General features: G+C 42.1%; 1 protein-coding gene and 1 long non-coding RNA gene across 2 annotated transcripts in view; one reads left to right on the top strand and one right to left on the bottom strand.

The window, feature by feature from the left end:
• Nucleotides 1-23,209, top strand: part of LOC100707400 (high mobility group protein B2) — a 642,043-nt gene that overhangs the window by 196,113 nt on the left and 422,721 nt on the right. The window lies entirely within an intron of this gene.
• LOC112847221 (uncharacterized) lies at nt 130-21,271 on the bottom strand. Its single transcript, XR_003220660.1, has 3 exons — nt 21,196-21,271; nt 20,918-21,046; nt 130-317 (listed from the first exon to the last, which is right to left on the bottom strand). It is a non-coding gene; the product is annotated as an uncharacterized LOC112847221 (long non-coding RNA).

Here is a 23,209-nt window from a genome sequence, read left to right on the forward strand (position 1 = left end):
TGTGTGTGTGTGTGTGTGTGTGTGTGTGTGTGTGTGTGTGTGTGTGTGTGTGTGTGTGTGTGTGTGTGTGTGTGTGTGTGTGTGTGTGTGTGTGAGACAAAGTGCTTAGTGACAGATAAAGGTGCTGCATGCATGTGTGTGTGACTGCCTGAATGAGACCTGTAGCAGAAAGTCCTCAACTTAAGTACAAAGGCGCGATATAATTACCAACCCATTTACCATAAAGTCCAGATCCATCCTCTGAAACATGAATCTCAGACCGTGGAAATCCAGCTCGTTCTTCAGACATTTCTCTCCGTCTCATTTGCTGCTTCAGACTGTGAAGAGTACATATATTATCAACAGGATTTATCCATAGCTGTAACTATCAGCTACTCAGATTATACACAAAACAGGTCCTTGGTACTATTTGTTCTTATTTAAAAACTGGGCTTGATGCTTATCTTCAGACTTTAAAATTTAAAAACCAGCATCGCAAATATCATCTGACATTCCTGACGTGTTCTGTAAACAGGGATCAAACTCGATCTTAGATCTGGATCAGTTCCAGAATCCTGATATTTTTCCAAGACTGAGTTTAAACTCAAATCCAATGAATAGACATCCTGTTAGCATTGAGACTGAGTCAGGCAGGTGCTCAGTCAGTGTTGTCTGCAGATGCATCATCATCATCACTCTCCAATATAATGCGTTAGGCCCTTCATGACAGATGCACTTTCTATTTATAAGTTATTTTTGAAGACATCATTAATTTACTTCAAGGACCTTCAAATTGTTGCACAGTACTTCCCATGTGTAGTGGATTTCACCGCTGAGTTTGGGACACATGGCTCCAACATTATTTCCTCATCAGCTGCTTTCTTTGATATCTTTTTTTATTTTCAGGAATTTCTTTAAAATCAAAACAGATCTTTTTGACAGCTTCTATAAAAGTGAACACGGGTGCTGCACTTTAAGCACAGCTCGTGTAAATTCTGACTAAAACAACGAATACACATCAACGCACAGCAAGCAGGAGAATTCTCAACAAATGTCTTATTTACTGCAGTCTCAGTAAATGCTTACTCAAAGCAGCAGCGCCCATCATAACCTCCACACGCCCCAAATCATTCCAGGATCAGAGTGCATGAGTTTGTAGCCGGCGTCCATCATTTTTTCTGTAATAATGAGTTATTGACTGCTCGGCACAACGCTCTCTGCTCTTTTAGACCTGGACCTGAACTGCTGTATCAACTCTCTGACCAGAAAACTACTTGCAGCACCTGTGCTCAGCAAAACTCTTTAAGATGAAGATGCAGTCAATTAGGAAATGGAACCTTTGTGAAGGGAGAAGAAAGTAAAGATGAGTTTCCTTGTAGTCTGACCATTTCCTGAGTTCTGTACAAAGATTTACCCAAGACCCGAAGTACATCTGAAATTTCTAAAAATCGGGTCTGAGAGAGTAATCCTCGGGTATCGTGGTGTTAACATCTAACACTGATCATAATGGACCTCATCTGCTGTAAAATATGATGGTTAAGAACCTGCAAATCCATTTTCCCAACTCTGACATCCTGCTTTATGCTTCAGAAATGTTAGAACAGACACGACTACTCCTCTTTTTTCACTTTTTCACATTTCCCATAATTGAGATGGTCCCATTGTTGTATGAGATGATTTTATTCACTTGACACTCAAACAGTTTTTGTTCAATGAGTGATTTATGTGTTGCTTAATGATTCAAGAGTCATTTAAAGAAGAATGCTAGGTTTGACGCTACAAGGTGCCAAGGATGTAGCACTGCTGAGCTTCACTTCTGTTTCATCGGATTTTGTAGCACAGCAACATAGAATGAGCATCAGTCTTTGCCATGAAGTTACAGTTTTTATTATGCAGAAGTAAAAATGGCCGTGTCTCGATGGAGTTCTTTAAATCTCCTCTGCTGAGGATACAAATTTTATCTAAACGCCTCTTATCTTTAGGTCTTACAGTTGTGGAGCTGCTGAGCTGTTTTTTTTCTTGAGGTGTAAATTAAAAAGAAAAACTAGATATTTAGCTCTCCATTTCAAATAAGCTGCAGATCATGTTTATGGAAAAACAATCATTTTTCATAAAGCACTCCCTGACAGGAGCCACCATAAGATCAGGGTTGACTGACAAGGTTTCCTCGGTGCTTCATTTCATGTTGAGTTGCCTGTTTCAAAACAAGCTTCAACTCGTGGACCTCAAAACAATCTATCCTCAGTGATTTACTCATGGCATGTTTCAGGGCAAGAAAATAGAGTGCCATAAGCACCTGAGATATTCTGGAAACTTCTCTCAGTGTGTCAAACATAAATGCAGTGAGTTTCATGCTCACATGTCATATTTTGCAGTTTTTAGACTATTGAGCTGCGTAACTTTGACTTGTGTGTATTGTCCAAATCACAAAGAGAAGTAGCATCTTGTAACTGTGTGTGTTAAACATCAGTATGTTTGGGCTTGGTGTCACAGTCTGACGCTGCAGACCGAGTGAAGCAGTGGTGTGGACCCACATGCCAGCGCACGAGAGGCAGGACTGAACTTAACAAAACCAAGCCTTTATTGTGGCTGGAAACAAACATGGAAAATAAATGATAACATAACCAGGGAGAGAGCTAGCCAAAAGCCTAAACTGGGAGAAGCAAATACATGAAAAACTGGAAAAACCTGGCTACATGAACTGAGGAAAGGTTATCAGCCGGCAACGAACAGAGGGAGACAAAGGACTAAAATACACAGAAGGGTAACGAGGGAAGTGGAAACACACGGGGAACACAGGTGACACAAAGCAAAACTAAACACACCAAACATGGAACACAAGACTGTCAAAATAAAACAGGAAACATGGGAACAGAAAGGGGACACAGATATACAGCAAACACACAGAGAGGGACACAGAGGACAAAGGCACAAGGGGAACCTAATAAACGAGGAGCTGAACTGATCATAAGTAAACTCAGAGACTCAGGAAACTAAATAATATTAAGAATACATAAGACACAAAAACACAAAAAACTCAAAGAGCTGGGTCAAAAGACCCAGAACCGTGATGCTTAGTGTGTAATTCCAGCAGCAAGATTTTTATGTCTTCTGGACATTTTAACATGGGCGTCTGAGGGGCTGATTCATCTGTGGAGCCAGGCTCAAAAAGCCACTCATGAAGCTGCAGTTTGTGATATTTCTGCAACGGTAGTATTTAGGATCAGCCATACCGGAGTCAGTATGTCATACAAGGCGTTAAAGCACCCTGAAAGACAGTGAGCAAGAGAGGACTCAAGCTTTGATATTAGTGCACATGTAGCAGGAGAGCGAGAGAAGCGTGGGGTGGGGTCAGGCCAGGGTACACTGGCACTCTCATGAAATAATTACAGCCTGTGGTCTAAAAGCTGTGAAAAAATGTGACAAGGTCGCCGCGCTTGTCAGTTGAGGACACTCAAAAAATTGGAAGTTGAGCATCAGCCTTCTTTGCAAACTATCAAAGAAACATAAAAAGATGATGAAACCAAAAAGGGAATCAAAAAGAGACTCTGAAATAGATTCTGTATCAGAACTCTTCCTGTGATATCGCATTTTGTGACATGAAAGCCTCTCACAATCAAACCTTCCTGGGTTTTTTCCTCAACAGTCGGTGCAGTGCATTAATATTGGCAGCTCCCATTGGCAGCTCACAAAGGTCCATTTGGACTACAACAGCGCTTTAATGGGGATCAAATGGAACAAGCTCAAACAAACAAACATTAGGAGTTAATGAGCTTGGCTGCACAATATAAACGACCTGCATGAGGCTGCCGTGTCCTTCGTCGTGCACGTGGTGGCTGCAGCAAGAAACTGAGCTTGTAAACAAGAAACAACATATGTGGGCAAAAGCGTGAAGGAGTGAGCAGGTGAGCTTTTGAGAATCGTGGGAGTCTTCTGTATCACGGTATTCAAACAGGTGAAGGCTGTGTTAGGCAGAGCTGCAACACCCATGCAATACTACTGCACACGAGACGCAAAACGAGTCCTGGAACAGAAACGTTCTGAATGCGTTATCGAAGGATTTCAAACTTATTTTGTAGTTTAAGTCTTAATTACTGCCCATCATGAGCAGCAGGGATGCCCGCCCTGAATCCACTACTGTATCTAATAACAGTTTCTCATCAGCTTCATCATTTATTAGATAGAATAACGAATTATGTTTCCTTATTTAAACACTCCAAGAGAGTCCGAGCTTCTGAGCACTGTCAGGAGATCGTATGAATAAAAACCGATTTTTTTCTTTGCAGGAAATAAAATTCCCTGAAAACATTTCTTCCTCTCAACTTAAAGCTGGCTTAGTCAGTGTTTTTGTGTGTATTTGCATTCATAAGAGATGACACACTTGTTATTAGACGTCTGTAGCCTGTTCCTCATCCGTGCTGCAGGCTACTTGCTCAAGGTTACATTAAGTGCTAACGGCATAACACAAATGAAGATTAAAAGATGTGATACAAAGGATAATATGTATTTCTCTGAAACTGTGTCTCACTCTAATCATCTTATTCATCAGACAAACATGACATTATTTAGTTAAGGCCATGGGTCTCGAACCATATCGACTTTGTGGAGAGTCTGGCCAAAGTTCTTCCTGCTGTTGTCATGATGGTGTTCAGCCAATTCATTGCCAGTCTTCCTCTGCACTTTGTTCCATCTTCTGTGTCATGGTCCTGGGTCATGTTGGCCCAGTATTCTTAGTTTTCATGTATTTTGTTCCTTATTTAGGCCATGCTTCCTGGGTTGCTCTGTTACGTTGTTCCTTATGTGTTTTTCCCCTTGTGACTCTTACCCCCTGTGTGTCCCTCTGGGTCCCTCTGTGTATCTGTGAGCCCTCGTCTCTCCTTGTGTTTTATTCCATGTTTTACCCAGCCCGTTATGTCTGTGCTCTCCCCGTGCTCTCTCTCCTCCTGTCTGCACCTCTGTGTACTTCCTGTTTTACTTTGACAGTCTCCCGTCAGTGTTGCGTTTACTCCTGCTGTGTCTTGTTATGATTATCAGTGTCAGCTGTGTTCCCCGTGTGCTCCCACTTCCCTCGTTAACCTTCTGTGTATTTATGTCCGCGTCTCCCTCAGTTGTGTGTCGTGTTCTCCCTCATGCTGTGTGTGATTCTCCCCGTGTCTCCTAGTGTACGTTATAATTAGCCTTTCCCAGTTTAGTTTGTATGGTTTTTCTGTCCAGCAATAAAGCTGTGTTTTCAGTTCATTCCTGCCTCCGTGAGCTTGCGTTTGGGTCCTCATCCTGCCTGCACACAGCCTAAACATGACAGTCCAACTTTCATAACTACAGGTGACCATGGGGAACGTTAAACTATGTGTAAGCCTTCGATTGGTTGGCCTAGAAATGTCCTTAGATTTGAAGACCTCATCACTGCTTTACCCATTCTCCTTTTCATTTCCACGTACCCTCATTATTGATCCCAGCAGATTCTTGACTGTTTCTATTTCATCCCCATCTATGTGAAACATGGTGCCATTACATTTTTCACTTTTCAGGATTTTGGTAGTAGTAGTCCCATGTTCTGGCTTTCTTGTTTAACAGTCCTCAGTAGGATGTTCATGCCTTTGGAGATGCTTGTTGCCAAAGTGGTGTTGTCAGCAGGACATACTTTTCCTTTTTTATTTGCTTTAACTGAGTAACTTGGGTCACCATGCTGTGACCTGGGTGGTAAGGTTTGCTAAATATGTTTTCCTTTATTTGTCATTGAAATATTAAAAATATTTTAAGACAGTATAGTTGAAGATTTTAAAAATGCAAGGAAAATTCTTGGTCATTTTCTAACAGGAAAGGTCCGGAAAGGCTTCCATGATCTGATAATGAAGAATAATTATATTAGGCCTTAATTTGCCTCCTACAGAATATGCTTGCCTGAGTCTACATATAGGAACTAAGACGTAAGACCAGCTATTACCTACTGTATGTGTCTGCCATAGTGGAAAAAACATACATAAACCGCTTCAGAGGAGATTCCTGATAGTCACAAATGACCAAAACATGTTGTGATGATGTTCTCTGAACTTAAAAGAATTTTTATTCACCAAGAAAAAAGCGGACCAGATTAAAGCATGCCATTTTGTGCTGCCTGTCTGATATTGTTTTATATATGCTGAAAGCCTCCTGCAGCTTGCTGCACTCTGCACGTCTCCTTTCTGTGCTTCTTTCCGGCTGTGGAATTAAAAAATATTATTACTTCTATAATGATCAGTTACATTTACCACTGGCTAAAAATGATGAAGCGTTGCTACTTTTAGTAAGAGAAGCAATAAAACATTATGAAAACATCTCACTAAAAATAAAACTGTGTTATTAGTAAATTCCACATAAAGTATCAAAAGTAAAAGTACTTACGCTGCCAAAAAATGTTCACCATCACCATTATATGGAATAATATTACTGCTGCAGATGTGGGCGGAGGTCGTTTTCAATGCTTTCTATTCTCTGTAATCGACAGCGAAGCATCATGTGAAGTCATATGATTGTAGTGGCTGTGCTGTGAGGACAACACATTTCTAAACGGCTTTTAATGAGCTCAGAAACAAAGGCCTACGTCTCGATTTTAAATAAGTATAACAAATAGAGCACTGAATTTAAAACAAGAAAGCTGGACAGCTGAATTAAAAACCTTGAGCTCTGTGTGACATCGTTCAATCCAATTCAATTTTATTCATATACTGCCAAATCACAGCAACAGTTGCATCAAGGTGCTTTATATTGTAAAACGGGGAAAACAAAGAAAACCCTACCAATCAGCTCATCTCCTATGATCAAGCGCTTTGGCCACAGTGAGAAGGAAAAACTCCCTTTTAACAGGAAGAAACCTTTTAGCAGAGCCAGGCTCAGGGAGCAACGGCCATCTGCCACAACTGGTTGGGGGTGAGGGGAGGGAAACAGGACAAAAGGCATGCTGTGGAAGAGCCAGAGATTAATAATGACTAATGATTAAATGCAGAGAGGCGTATAAACACACAGAGTGATTGAAAAGGTGACTGAAATAAACAAAGTATGCTTTCTGTATTCTAGGATGTAGCAAGGTACTATAGACGTGCAAGGGTCTGTACGGGCTAGCAACTAGCCATGACATGAATATATAAATTCTGCATGTTCTCCAGTAGACTAGAACATGGAACCTGGATTTTTCTTGGTGTGAAAACAAATCCAATCATAGGAAAAAACTACAACTTCATCACCTCATCAACTGATTCAGACCAGACTAAATGAAGTAGGTATGAAAACACTGATGGGGCCTGATTATTCAAGATCTTGCAGGATTTTGAATTCAATTCTGGATTTAACAGGAAGCCAATGAAGGGAAGCCAAAACAGGAGAAATCTGCTCTCTCTTTCTAGTCCCTGTCAGGACTCTTGCTGCAGCATTTTGGATCAGCTGAAGGCTTTTCAGCGAGTTTTTAGGACATCCTGATAATAGTGAATTACAGTAGTCCAGCCTGGAAGTAATAAATGCATGAACTAGTTTTTCAGCATCACTCTGAGACAGGATATTTCTAATTTTAGAGATGTTGCGCAAATGGAAGAAAGCAGTCTTACATATTTGTTTAATATGTGCGTTGAAGGACATGTCCTGGTCAAAAATGACTCCAAGGTTCCTCACAGTGTTGCTGGAGGCCAAGGTAATGCCATCCAGAGTAAGAATCTGCTTAGATACCATATTTCTAAGATTTTCAGGGCCGAGTACAATAACCTCAGTTTGATCTGAATTAAGAAGCAGAAAGTTAGAGGTGATCCTGCAGTTTAACTAAAAGCTACGTGTCATTTGCTTAGCAGTAAAAATGTATGTTAATACTATTACTATTCTAATGATACTGCCTAAGGGACGCAGGTATTATGTAAACAGAACTGGTCCTAGCACAGAACCCTGTGGAACTCCATAATGAATAATTACATGAACAAATTAGAGTCTATGGAGGCTGAACTGTCAACAGGGGATTAAAATGAATTAGATCAATTAAGATGAAAAATGATGGTGGTTTCTGGTTAATATTGAAATGCGGTTGGAGTCTGCACCTGTTCTATGAAAGCAGACGTTGTAGGAGCTGACATCTCCTCTTCATCTTTAAGCTTTTCTTTACTAATATCCTAAAGGAGATTATTCTTCACACTACATATTAACTCATCTTCATCAAACATGCTGGCCCATTCATTTTCTGTGGCGGTCACTTTTGACCAGGAACACCACAGAATTAACAAAGTTGATTAATTCAACAAAAGAGGTGCTCATCACTTTTATATGTTCAAGTGCATAGTGTGGAGGATGTCATAAGGACTCGAGGCAATCGGATGTAAAACACAATATTTATGAGTTTTTTAATTTGTAAATCGGTCAGATTTGACCCGAACACGTAGGAAGAATTTTGACCAATCTGCAGCCTCAGCAGGAAATCAGACATGCAAACATTTTTGGTCTTCAACTGTCTACATTCAGTGACGCAGTTCCACTCCAGCCACAGACTTCTGGTCTCGTTCCACAGGAGTGGAACCTCTGTGGTTCCTTCCGAGTCTGAGCCGATTGTTCTCCTCATCTCTAACCTCTGTCATCAACAAATTATTACTATCATTATTATTCATTTATTTGCTTTATTTTTAAGCAATTTAAGAAAATTGTTCAAAACCTTCTCTGTCAAAATGTCAAAATGACTGACATCAAATTTCCCCCATCCTATTGTTTGATGTGAACAATGCTTGCTGTGCCAGATGCTCAGGTGTCTCTAATTATATCCTTGCTCAGTTCTGGCTTTTGGAAGTTGGTTAAAATTCTCCAAGCAGCTACCATCAGTCCAACAACACACAATTAGCTCAGCTACCTCTAAATAAATAAACATAGAAAGCATCAGTTTAAATGTGTAGCAATATCAGTAAAAACTGCCGATATGTACATTTGAGCAATCACCCAAACCTAAAGTGGTTTTATGCTCAAATGATCCTCTGCAAGAATCAGACACGTGTTACTGCAATTATAGATATTCAGTAGAAAACAGTGGGACTTTCATGCCTCATTACAACCAGATTCTTTTAACCAAACTTTTTAAAACTCATAATTCGCTTTTTCTCTCAACAAATCTGGAGGGAAGCTACAACTTAAAAATCACACAGCTGTGCTACACCAGTGTCAACTTAACAGCTCCTCTCCCCACCGCACGAGCTAAAGGTGTGAATTAAAGGCCACGTTAGCATCCATGGCCAGTTTCAATTTGTACCAGATCAATACAGGCTTCACACGAGCTATCTCGTTCTGGGTTTTTTCCATTTAATGCCTTTCTTTCTGTCCAGCACAATGCAAGATAAGAAACATCAAATTACATTCCTCCATCCTCTCCAAATCAGTTGTATTATACTGCTGGCTGTGTGTAGGTCTGCTAATCCAATCACAGAGTGTCAAAGCTCCTTTCACCCCGCTCCAAGATAAAATGTACAAGTCAAATGATTTTATACACGGCAGATTTATGAATGAAGCAATCGTGGAACAGTTCCTTATTGTTAGCAAGAAACACTCCCGAGCAACGCTGAGTGCAGTGGACAAGTTGTGAGAGTCTTTTCTATCGTAAGCTGTGACTTGATACCAAAGTGTGCACTTAAATCCAAGGACATTTCTGTAAAAGCAGCTGCTGTGGATACCAAGTGAGATGAAAAATCAATTTTTAATATTTTCTCGGGCTCAGCTCGAGCACACGGCTTGTCTGCAAACTGAATAAGGTTAGTAGCCCATATTTTTTCCTTTTCATTCAAAGAAGATCAATCTTCTTTATGAAATAGTTGTTATTGTTCAGCAGCTTCGGCAAAAAGAAGGGGGCTGAACAGCCATTTCCTTTTCACCTCACAGGTGACCGCTTCAAGCTATAAAGAAACAGGAATTAATGCTGCTGAGAGGTGATTGATTAAAGGAGGAACATGGGATTAAAATCAATAGCTGCACTGCAATGCTCAAGTAGATTTTTATTGTTTTAACTATTTTGACTGGCCCGGCTACAGTTTCAAATTGATTTATCGAGCAGAGTTTTGTGCACCAAAGGCAGATTTTGGAGAAACAGAAGGAAATATACATGAATGTTTAAGTGTTTCGGTGGTTCAGGGAGCAAGTCGCATTCACAAAACCATTACTGGGAGGCTGGTTTCTAAATCCTGTGCAGATCTTTATGACAGCATTTATTGTGGCAGCTTAGGGTTGTAGGAGATGTTATTCACCATCCTCAGCAAGACACCGCTTTAATGGCCGACGTGGGAATACATCCAGCCAGTTTAAAAGTTCAAATTGAAATGTAGTGTTGAGATTTTTTGGTGTTTTTAACACGAGACAAAAGTGACAGCTTGAAACCGACCAGAAGTTTGCAGTGTAATGCACAGTGACATAAGCAGAAGGCAGAGTACGAAGAACAGACAGTGAACAAAATCAAAGTGAAAGTTTGACAGGAAGCCGAGGAGAACATCGACTTCTGATACCACATTTGGAGAAGTGGTGCGAAAAGGAGAAAAAAATTACAGCACTGAAATGAATTTCCTTACAAAGAAAATGGAAATGATGAACCCCAGAGTGCGAGTAATACTGTGTTAAAAATAGGGAAAGCATACTTTGAGCTTTTTTCCTCGTCTCCACAGAGATGAGATCGGCTTTAGAAAGAGTAACTGCTGGCGTGTTTTTTGTTTTGCTCCACACTGACACGAAGCAATAGAAGAGGATAATAAGGTGCGGCAACGCTCCTCCTAATATAATAATTAATCAGTGTACTTTAACAAGAGTACAGTCCCCATTAGCGCCTCCTGAGCGGCACTGCGTCACGAGAGATTAATGTACACGCTTAGGGTGGTAAAGCTGCCTGACACGAGTGCACCGCTACAAAGCTTTTCTGCAGGCAGCCGCTTTGAAGAGCGCTGCTTCAAAAATGTTTTCCACTGTTTCAGAGACACCGAGATGTCCTCCAGTGGAAGGTGGTGGTGGTGGTGGTGGTGTGGGGGGGTGACAACTGGAAGTGCATCCAGGGTCTGTACTGTACTGCCACTACAGTTCCTCCTCTAGTGTCTGTTTGCAGACGTAGCTGCGTGTCAACCAATAATGTCGACAAAATGCCGACAAATAGCCACGAGACCCTGATGATAAATTGCCGTATTTAAATCTGGTTGTTTCCTCGCTCGTTTTTTTTCTGCCTCATCAACAACACGTGTAAATGTTTTATGTTCGACGCCCTACATGTTGCAATTTATGGAGCACATCATTAGAGCGTATGTCTGTGAGCGGGTTGAATTCTAATGTCATCTGTGCTCAAGAGCTGTGTGTGTGTGTGTGTGTGTGTGTGCGTGCGTGCGTGTGTGTGTGTGTGTGTCTCTGTGCGTGTGTGCGTGCGTGCGTGTGTGTGTGTGTCTCTGTGCGTGTGTGTGCGTGTGTGTGCGCGCGTGCGTGTGTGTGTGTGTGCGCGTGTGCGCGTGTGTGTGCGCGTGTGTGTGTGTGTGCGTGTGTGTGTGTGCGCGTGTGTGTGTGTGTGTGCGCGTGTGTGTGTGTGTGTGTGTGTGTGTGTGTGTCCGTCTGGGCGCTGAATTGTAAACTAAATTCATAAATCCTAAAAACCATTCCTTACAGCTGCTGAATGTGATAAATAACAGATCTAATAAAAACTCTTTCTAATAAAAATCCTCTCATAAAATGAAAATTAATGTGTGCAGCAGGCTCATGCACACATTCCGAAAAGCATTTAAATTTGCACAGGTACAGCTCGTGTATAGTTTCTGACAGCAGCAGTGATTTAAAATGAAACTGTCCTTTGCCTTTCTTATACTACTCTGATGACAGATGGAGGGTTTCAGACATATGGATCAATATTCAGAAGTATAGTCGGTAACAGAGACGCATATACAAAACAATCTGGCATGCTTCTTTAATTGACACAGTGTTCCTGTAACTGAGTCCCGTTTCATCAACCAAATGTCGTAAATTATTTACTTTTTCCCATGAGTTTGCTGTGAACTATCTTTAGCTCACTGTATGATTCCTCATGCGCATGGTTTCCCAGCTGCTGACCTGCAAAGGACGCACATCCACTGCTCAACTTTCTATTTTTCCTCCTTCTGCAGCATGACGTGTCTGCTGATGTCCTGAAGCTTTGCTCTGAACTTATGCATGCATAAAACCTCTGAAGTACAAAAAAAGAAACAACAAAACATCAAATGCAGAAACCTAATGTCACATAGCGGTTAATGCTAATGTTAATTTATTTACCCCCTACTCTTTATGTCCTTTCACCACCAGCCCTGTAGCACAGTTGCAAATGACTGTCTATTAGTTTATGAATGTTGGTAATGTTGTTGTGGTTGTAATTTGTGTTTCAGTATATCTATAGAAAGATAGATAAAGACAGCTCAGGTCCTTTACCAGAGGCCTGGGAGCTGATCTTTGCTGTTCCTAGGAGTGCGCTCTTCTGGACAGAGGTCTCGGATGTTGTTCCTGGGATGTTGTTTGAGGGTCCCTGCCCCACCTGGACCACCGTTACCTTCACCCTCCACATCTTCTGTAACTCCTCCCTCAGTTCTTGGTATTTCTCGAGCTTCTTGTGTTCCGTCTTCCTGATGTTGCTATCACTTGGCATAACTACGTCTATCACTATGTCTTCCTCTGCTTGTCCACCACCACTATGTCCGGTTGGTTAACTATCACCAGTTTGTCACCAGTCCCACAGGATCTTAGCTCGGTGATTCTTGACCACCCTAGGGGGCGTGTCCTATCATGGCCCCGGGACTTCCAGGCCATACTCAGCACAGATGTTTCTGTATACTATGCCAGCCACTTGGTTATGGCTCCATTCCTAGTCTGTATCCGTAGCCAGTCTTATCAATGATCTCACTGAGGGAGTTCAGGTCTATCCAGAACAGCAGTGGGGACTCCCTGCTAAATCCTGCACTTGATGCTGACTTGAGTTCCTGATGAAGGCTCATAGGGTCCTGTTGATCTTGTACAGTTCTAGGTTCTCGAGGATCCAGGTGTGGGCCATCAAGTCACAGGCCTTCTTGTAGTCAGTCCAGGCAGTGCACAGGTTGGTCAGTCTGGTCTTTCAATCTCGAACAACTGCTCAGTCTGCTAGCAGCTGGTGTTGAGCTCCTCTGGTATTCCTGCCAATTCCTTTCTGTGTCCCACTCGTGGTTCATGTATTGAGCCATGTGCCTGTTCATCTTAGCCGCTATGATGCCTGACAGGAGCTTCCATGTGGTACTGAGGCAGGTTATTGGCTGGTAGTTGGATGGGAAGGTTGGTGCTGGGGATCATTGGGAGCCTTCAGTTAGCCATTCCAGGTGTGTCTCTACTAGCTGCTGGTTCATTTGTGCTGTGTGTGTGTGTGTGTGTGTGTGTGTGTGTGTGTGTGTGTGTTTGTGTTTATTTATGGTTTTCATCTGTTAATACTGACTCGTTTGGTTTCACACATTTCTCGGGACTACCTGGGAATAAGTAACCACTGAGGAGATTACATCCAGCCACATCCCTTTTAAGTCTTTCTTTTTTTTCCTCCTGCCTGCAGACAGCAGTTGGTAATACAACATCACTTCTTCTTTAAGTCTTTTATATATTTTTCAGCAACTGAAAGATTGTCAGCAATCTTTCAGTCAGTTTATCTTTTCTAAATTGCGGCGCTGTTACAATGTGATGAATCAAAATTCGTGTTTTTCAAGTGTTTTGGCTGTTGCATATAACTGAATGAAGCCTGGACTTCACAATACTTCTGCATTTACATTAATGACCAGTCAGCATACACTTAACCCCTGACACAGAAAATAAGACCGTGCAGCATGTGGATCACATTCAACGCTGAAACCAAACACTGATGTAGTGTGACCCACAGATGCTAATCCAACAATATAGTAACTTTATTATTGAGAATTTAGGGCTCAGGACAGGTATAGCATTTATTATTAGTAGTAGTAGTTTTAGTTTAAATTATTCTATTTTTATTCTATTTGCTAATGGTATTCCAGTAGTGATGGACAGCTTTTATGGAGCTGGGTAATTTGTTAATAGATGGGGTTTTTCCTTTTCCTTTATGTTTTGTTTCTTTGATGGCATGTACTGAAAGCTCCTCTCATACTTTATATCTGCATATTTTCTCTTTTAGCTCTTTTGAAAGTAATGTAAAGGAATCTGCATGCTATCTGTTAGTGGATACATGCTGTCCTTATTTAACCACCTGAACTTTCAGCTCCAGTACATCTTACATTCATATAGTTTTAGTTACTCAAAGTACGACCAAATGAAGGTAATGTAAAAACATCTTGTGTTTAAACAACATATAAGATGAGCTTTATTTAACTCGGCACATAATCACAGTCCATAACGAGAACCGTGGCAGTTCTTTAACAAGACAAGTTGATGAGTCCCTGTCAGACATTCAAATATCGATATTAGTTCCTTTTAAACCTCATCAAAGGGCAAATTTGTTTGAGAAGAGAAGTCAGGCTCTCATTGGCTCAATACTTATCTACAGGATAACGCTCTTCCTCGCTGCACCTCTTAGTAAGCCAGAGTGTGGCGCAATGGTGCCCAAGCCAATTAAATATGAATGGGCACTCATCTCCTTATACACAACAACGATACAATATTTAGCACACAATGATTTGTGTCAGGAGTACTCTCCTTTCCCTTGCATCTCACATCGAGAGCCTTGAAGAGCAATTAGGACCCTTTTTTTACGAAGAGAAGAGACGGCTGGGACTTTAAAGCGCTGTGTTTTAGAAGTAGCAATACTCCAGATCAAAGCCTGCCTGTCAGAGCCTCTTAGAAACCATTTTTGGGGCTCCAGCTTGTGTCTTGTCAATAAAAAGTAGGCCACCGGTCCGTACTTATGTAGCAGCTGTATATCTCTATATTTGTTGCTCTATTAGTGGAAATCAAGGAGCTGCAAAGTTGAGGAACAGAAAAAGCTCCGCTTTATTAGGGTGAAAATTAAAAGGACAAATATGCAGAGCCTTGCGTTCAATAAAAAGAGATTTTGTAAGGCAGAGAGATAGCACTTGAAAAATCCAGGATGGAAATCAGTGAAAGTATTCGGAAACATCTAAGAGAGTTAGACTTGACGAATTGCAGAGAGAGAGCTCTACTGACTGGCTCTTTCCTGGTCCGTAGCCAAACCAGTTGTTGCTGCTGCACTGAAATGTGTGCACATTAGAAATTTTCAGTGTTTCAACTTCTTGGTGATGGACATATGTACATGTTATTGCAGAAAAGCATTAGTTAGATGTGTACATATCATTTTAGTTGGCTTACTGCATCCAACAATTAATACATCATAATTACTATAATGAGCTTCCTCCAAAGGGTGGCTGGCCTCTTTCTTAGAGTGAGAAGTTCGACCATCTGGGAGGGGCTCAGAGTAGAGCCGCTGCTCCTCCCCATCGAATGGTTCGGGCATCTGACAAGGATGCCTCCTTGTGGTGCGGTGTTCCGGACATGTCCCACCAGGAGGAGGTCCCGGTGTTGTCACACTGGAGAGATTATATCTCTCGGCTGACCTGGGAACGCCTTGGTGTTCGTCCGGACAAGCTGGAGAACAGAGGGAGGTCTGGGCCCCAGATAAGCAGAAGACGAGGATGGATGGATGGATGGATTATTACCATAATTGCCCATTCTTCCATCACTGTGGGCGGATGACTAATTGATGCTGATCGTGTTGTGGAGTTCTTGATGTCACTCACTGGGTTTGGACTCCATTTGTGAAGACTTTTGAATACTATGTTGGATTTTGGAATCAGTAGTAACCGTGCTTGGATGAGACGATGGAGTTCTAAGTTAACATGCTGGTAGCATGTTCAGCTAGCAACATGGAAGACTGTGGGGACTGACTCACTTCAAGCAACCGTTAGAAAAGCTGCAGGTTTTGTCATTTCAGCAAAGACTTCATTTTTAGCCTCAGCAGTTTGGTCGTCACTCTCAATTGAGTCGTTAATGAAGCCACAGCAACAGAAACTGAATATGCAGAAGTGTTTAGGTTTTCATGAAGTTAAAAAAAAGCTTTATAAACATTTTTTTGTGGCAAAGTCACCAAATGTTTTCAACAGTGTTTATGAGACTGGATTGATGACTACAAATGCCGTTTTTATCTTTTTGGTGATCTTTGAAATTAAAAATATGATCTCGTCTCCCATTTCATTGGACAGGGCCTCATTCTTGTTAACCTGAAATAACTGTGCAGTGACGTTAACAGGATGCCTTCTGAGTGGTAAGCATTGCTTTTAGAAAGACTTTAAAAGAAGCATCTGCCTTTGATAATTCTTTCTTAAATTCAGAGAGTCCTCTTTCCTGAAGTTTTCACAGGGACAAGTTCTTTGATAGAAAGTAGAAGTGAGTTATTGAGAGTAACTGCAGTGGGATTATCAGTGTGTATTATTTCATTTTCACATCATTATTCAGCCTGCCATTGTGTTCATGTTTACCATTTGGATGAATTTGGATGAGAAAGTACTCACTGTCCCATCAGCATTAGCATTAGCATAAGTGTGTTTCTGTCAAACTGTTTAAAAAGGAAAAACTTATTGAGAGAAGCCTGAATCTGATGACTCATTTCACCGATGGATTGAGGGAAAGTGAAGGAGGCCATCTATGGTCACTGTGCACAACCAACCTCCCAGGAGAAAACGTCACTATGGGGAACACGCCTGGGACTCTACACCAGATGCAGGAAATGTTTTCAGGAACCGAAAGGAGTCACCTAAAAGATGTTAATTTAACAACCAAAAAATACAAGTTGATATTACAGACTGTATGACTTTTCTTTTTGCAAAAGGTTTCCAGTTATATCAAAATCTCTAAGTGGCCTCTGGATCCTTTACTCTGCAACCTTAGTCTTGACAACTTTATTGGCTCAGTCACTGGTTTTTGAACATATTGAGTTTATTTTGGTAAATCGTAGTAATACATTAAGAAAGAGGGATCATCATTCACTCATGACTTATGATTGACATATGATTAGCCTTAGGTGTCCTCTGGTTCTCAGCCAAATCCTCCTCTCGCTGTCTGTGTAGGTTCTCAGTCATCCAGGTCATAGTGGTCTAAGGAGGTTGGAGAGAAAGTGGCTGGACTTCTTTAAGTTTCTTGACGATGTTTCACGTTTCATCCTGAAACAGCTGCTGTTGTAATGCAGTGTATCGCCACATGGTGGCGCCTCTTGTGTCATGACTGGTAGGTCATGACACAAGAGGTGGTAGGTCACCCCCTTTTTGTTCTTGGAATTCTTCCGTGTTTACGCAGACTAGTGTGCTCTCAAGTAATGTGTGGTAGTGCTGGCACTTTTGTTTTTGATATTTAAAATAAGTGAGTTCTTGTGGAAAGTTAGAAGTTGTTGCTCATTCGCTATCCATCTGCGCACCTCCGATGCTGGCTTCATCTCCACCACACGTTACAATCCGAGAAGCTTCTTCAGTTCTAATTCCAAATGGTGGAGAGTCCCATGTATTTAAACCCTACTGGGAGTGTCCCTCAACGAGGGTCGTTGACCCACTGTTGGCCTCATCACATGAGCTAAGGTGTGAAAAAGGGATGGGTCATCATCACCAGAGGCTTCAGGTGAAACCATTATGAGACCTTGTTTTAAACAGTCTTCTCTGTCCAAAATGTGAACATTGGCATCCTCAAAGAGTGACCTTTGACCCTTAGGTGCAGAAGCACACCTGTCCTGTCAAGGTGTCTCTTCTATGTTGTGCCATTAGTTTATGGAGTGGCTGTTTGGTTTCTCCAATGCAAAGGACTGAATGATCTTCGCTGCACTATGTTGTTTAGCTTGTGTGTTGTATTGCTTAGCTAAGTAAGCAATCAGAAGGTTGCTGGTTCGAGCCCCGGCTTGGACAGTCTCGGTCGGTGGCACCAGTGTCCGGCAGCCTCGCCTCTGTCAGTGCGCCCCAGGGTGGCTGTGGCTACAACGTAGCTTGCCATCACCAGTGTGTGAATGGGTGGATGACTGGATATGTAAAGCGCTTTGGGGTCCTTAGGGACTAGTAAAGCGCTATACAAATACAGGCCATTTACCATTTTACCATTTAAGATAGTGAATGCTCCCCTCAGTGGTCACATCCAGTTTCAAAACACCAAGACGGCAAAAACGCTCCACTAGGGGCTTCACGACTGGCCTTCACTGACAATGGGTGAAGTCTTTGTGCACATGTCCAGCTTTTATACTGTCTATACTTGATGTTATACTCTTCCAGCAGCATTTATAGCTGCTCTAATATGGTGTCTCTATAGTGAATGCTTTCACAGGAATGTGAAGTCACTAGAAAAGTTCTAATTTGCTCAGAAATTCTAAGCATAGAAACAGCTATCAGCGAGCAACAATACAACACGACACAACGCGCAGCGTACAGCACTGGTGCAGATGTCTGGAGCAGTCACAGCAATGCTGGTTATGGAAAAATATGCTGTCACTGCCATTGCTTGTATTGTTGTGGAGGCAGAAATCTCTGGAGGGGAGGAGGAGAGTGGGGAGGAGGGGGGAGGAGTGGGGGTCAGTCAAGTGACCCTTCATTAAAAACTGTTATGTGTAACTCTCAGAGCATTGTGCAGCAAATGCACTGACACAGAATAAGCCCATTTACAAAGGCTTTGCTGGATAATTAAATTCTATAGGTGTTCCACAGCGAGCTGCTGGACGATATGAAATCTGACGCATGATGTTGTGCGTGAAATAACATGCCAGGTATGTGCTATTGCAGTGCATCGCTTACATCACAGAGCTGCGGGACTCGTGACCTTTACGATGAAACGAGAACGGTCTTCATATGAGTTCAAACCGGAGGAGATAAATAGAAGTGACAGGCTTATATACCTCACACCACTAACTTCAGCAGCCTGCGGAGGGGCTCGTCGCTTATTCAAAATGTCTTCCAGTTTCTCCGTGAGCCTCGGCTTTCGCTTCAGGGAGTTCTCCGGCTCTCCACGGAGACGCTGACAGGGAATATGTATTGTAGTCAAAACAATTTCCCATGTGACATTTTGATAACTGCTATTTTTCATGCAAGACGAGGAGCGTGCCGTTTAATTTAGTAGCGGGATGCGGGCTACCAAGTCTAAAAGTAAGCTAACCGAGCCTGTTATTTCTGTGTCTAACAGAAACCGATGAGCATGTGTAACAGAAGCAATACCGAGGGGGGAGAGAAGAGACAGAACGCTCTTTAAAAAGTAAACAGTCGGGAGCAAAAGCAAAGCAGGACAAAAACAAAGCGATCTAAAATATGACAGCTAGATAGATCAACATTAGGGGACAGAGGGGAGACGGAAAGCGAGAAACAGGAAAACACAAGCGAGCCGTCACGTCGTCGAAAGCAACAGAGACCGGTGAACATTGCTAAGTGCATACAGTGTCAGAAAGCATGAGCATCCAGGCTGTCATCAGAAATGGGCATTTCGTGTTCTCCCTTTGGTCTCTGTGCAGCGGCTTGTGGCTGTTGACCTCCCCGTCAGATCCTGGGCTCTCATCCATCACCTCAGGCGGACATATTAATGTGGCAGCATGTTTTTAGCCCATCCGTACAACATCAGATGGGCTGAATACTACTTAGGTAAGGGCCCAGTCTGCTGTAGTCACTCAGACCATTGATTAATCAGACCTCATCTGACTCCATGTGCGATATCGGAGCATTTCCTGCCTTTTTGCTTCGAGTAGAAAACCTAAATGAAATATATTAAATATATTAAATATTATTTTTAATCATTTTTAAGAGTATTTTTTTTAATTTTCACTAGTTTCCTCTTAGTTTAGTTGCTAGTGGACATCCAGGCTGCAGGTGCATAGGTCACCCTGTAATCCTTCTCATGTGAGTCAGCAGACTCAGTCCCATCGCTCGACCCAAAGTTAAAAAAAAGGTTGATCATGCAACCACTAATTATTATTATTAGTAATAATAATAATTTGCATTCAGTGGTCTTTGGTGCATTGCATCAATTATTTTTCTGCTTTATTATGATTTACATTCACACACTTACTATCATGTTATTATCTGTTATATCTTTGAGGGCGTTTCTGATTTAGTGTTGTGACCTTTAGTTCTTGTTTTGGATCAAGAATAAATTCACAGGAATTTATTCTTGATCCGTCTTTCAGGCGACTTTCTACGTTATTTTAAAGGTAAGTAGCTTCATGTGGATTTTTGTCCTTTTCCTTCTTCCTTATTGTGCTGATTGAGTTCACCTGTCTTACTGCTCGCTGTCCCTCTGTGTCAGGTCACCGTCTAATCTCTGAGTTTCTGAGTCATTCTTTGTGTTTAGCTGATGGTTACCTCTCTATTTCTGACTCTTCCCTTTAATTTGTTTGCCTGCATGTGTATAATAACTTGACACCATTTAAAAACATCAAAATGTTGCCAAATGGATTTAAAGACTTCTTCCATGTTTCTTATGGAGCTACCTGACATACGATGTGATAGAAGAGATGAAAATGATAAATAATGAACAGAATAACCTCACATTCGCTCTCCTGTTTTACAGTTATGCAACTTTGAACACAACAATAAACAGCTGGACTCCCACAATCAGAGTACGGCAGGATTTCAGAGTCATGTAAACAGAATCTGATGTCTGTGTAAAAACACCCACTGATCTTTATAATCTCACTTAATGATGCATTTTAAATGCATCATTAAGTGAGTTTGAGTTTTGAGTTTTTTTTTTTTGTCAAGTCTCCTCCAGATGATGTCATCGAGGGGCTGATGATGTGACCTTTTCAAGCACTACAGCCACATCTGTCTCCCGAGCATCCTCCCTGTGTAGTGGAAGCCGGACGTGTCATCACTTTGTTGGATTCATTTTTGTTTGTTTGTGTTTCTTGTTGTGAGAAGCTTAGAGTCATGTCAGCGAGGGATGAACAAGGAACACAGAGGTGTGTGTGTGTGTGTGTGTGTGTGTGTGTGTGTGTGTGTGTGCTGCACCTCTTCACCTCTATTTCTTCAGTTTGGTGATGTGGGTCTCTGCATGTCCTTCAGCTGCACCTCCATGTGTGGCTGCATGTCTCTTTCTTTGGATGGCTCTTGTCTTTGTCAGCTTGGAATTCACTTTTAACCGACACCTGCATGAGAGGGACAGAGGCGTTAGAGAGAGCGCAGTGGATTACAGATTTTACCGGTGTTCGGGTTGTCGCCCTATTTTCTTTGCCCATTTTCAGGAGGATTTGCTGGAGGAAGACGCGGATCACAACGGTCTGACAAATGTAATCACCTTTTTTTTTGGTTTCTGTGTATCGCCCCCTCTGCTCACCTCCTCTACCTCCTCCCTATACGCTCCCTCATCTTCCTCATCCTCCCTTTTTAATAAATTACTACATCGACTTCACAGGAAATAACAACTATCCTGCAGCAGCTTGAGCAAAATCAGGATGCACATCATGTGCGAGCACATCAAAAGCACACTACGCCGGCATCCTGCTCCTCCGCCACACAACAGACATTAAGGGCGCTCGGTTGTCGAGCTTTCCGACGGCTGATGTATCCAAATGAAATTTAAGCTAAATGGCAGATTTTTCAGGCTCAAGATTAGAAATGATCTCTCATCTCCAGGTAGTGGAATACATGTGTTTGAGCAGATGTTGTTGTGTTGTCTGGCTTCTTTGCATGATGAAATGTGTCCAAGCAGTGCCCCCTTGTGGTCGCATGTGACAGCATCGTCCTCTGAGAAATTATTAAAAAGCTTTAGATGTGTTTCTTTTCAAAAGGAGGGGAAAGAAATGTGATTTGGAAATGTTCTAGCACCTTTAAATATCTCTATTTAAAATAGAGGACAGATTTGCAGAGGTCTTCCTTTTATCATTTAAAAATGTCTGTTCTAAATTCATTAATACGTTTGAGTGAAAATTGTGAAATCACTGGATGTGGGGGTGTTTTGGGGGGTGAGGGCAGGGGACACTTGAGCTTCAGCTAAGCATGAATCATGCTCTACGGAGCAGTTATTTTAGAGCTGTCTGTGTTGCAGGTGCACAGTGCAGCGTGTGGATTCAGTCAGGGCTCTGAATGCCAAAGTAAAAGTCTTTTCTTTTCACCATCCCATCGCCTCAGGCTCGAGGAGGCTTTTTTCGATTGAGGTGAGTCTAGATTTTCCCAAAGAGAAATAACGCTATCGGCCACCTTTCTAAAAGGTCAAATATGATTCAGTTCCTGCCTAGCTGAGGGCTAAAGAAGAGGCAGCACCTGAAAAAGCAATACTGGACTCTGAGGACTGCTTAGTTCTTTCTGCTGGCAGTACCCCCGTGCACACCGAGGAACACTTTCAGATGAGAGCTCTGTGTGCATCTTTTATCTGCACAGTGTGAACCCACTATTAGATCTGTTCCTCGTGCTCCTCTTTCTCTCGCACGCACACACACACGTCCACACACACACACACACATGCACTCAGAGAGAGTACCGGATGCCCAGGGGAGACCCTCTGCTGCTCAGGTGTGTAAGTGTGTTGGCGGTGGAGAGTTTACCTTCAGGTCATTTCCTGACATTCCAGAGAGTTTGCTCATTGGTCGATGCCAGCCGCATGCTCTGGCATTCTCATTTGTTCGGCAATGGCTTGGATTTTTTTGGGGTGGGGGTTAATTCAAGTTCTGTCAGATGTAGGGGAGGGCCGAGGTGCGGTGGAGGATCTAAACAGAACCAGAGGAGGTGTCTAAATGGCAGGTTTGTACAACTGGTGAAGCACTGGAGAAAGAACAGGGCCAAACAAGAAGTGAATTCAATTAGGTTTGTTTAACCGTTCAAGTGCGAGCTCAGCAACGGTCGCTTGCAAAATGTCACTACTTCAAGCTATGGCAAACCACAAATGTCAACAAAAACAATCGACTATGGCAGCCAAAGGATAGAGGCAGCAGCTGAGCGTTTATCACTCTGTAAGCCAGCGACACATCCGATTGGCACGGTGGGTAAACTTGGCTCTGCTGCACCTCGACACAGCGATGGGGAACAGCCGGGGAGAAGCAATCAGTGGCAAAATGGAGAAGACTGGGCAAGATTGGGAGACAGATGGAGAGCAGCGTATACGTCTGGTCGCAGTCTGGTCAGAGTTTTATCTCTAGTTAGCTTAAGGTGCAGCTTCCTGCGGTCATGTTTTCACTTTTTATGTCGACGTGTTGCAAAAAGAAACATTTCAAAAGAAATTAAATATTTAAAATACATAGTGCTGACAAAGCATCCGAAATATGACTGCAGTACAAAACCTGTCTACATCTGTTGATTGCAGGTAGACTGTATAT

Source organism: Oreochromis niloticus, linkage group LG6 (genome assembly GCF_001858045.2).
Source record: "Oreochromis niloticus isolate F11D_XX linkage group LG6, O_niloticus_UMD_NMBU, whole genome shotgun sequence".
NCBI classification, from domain to species: Eukaryota; Metazoa; Chordata; class Actinopteri; order Cichliformes; family Cichlidae; genus Oreochromis; species Oreochromis niloticus.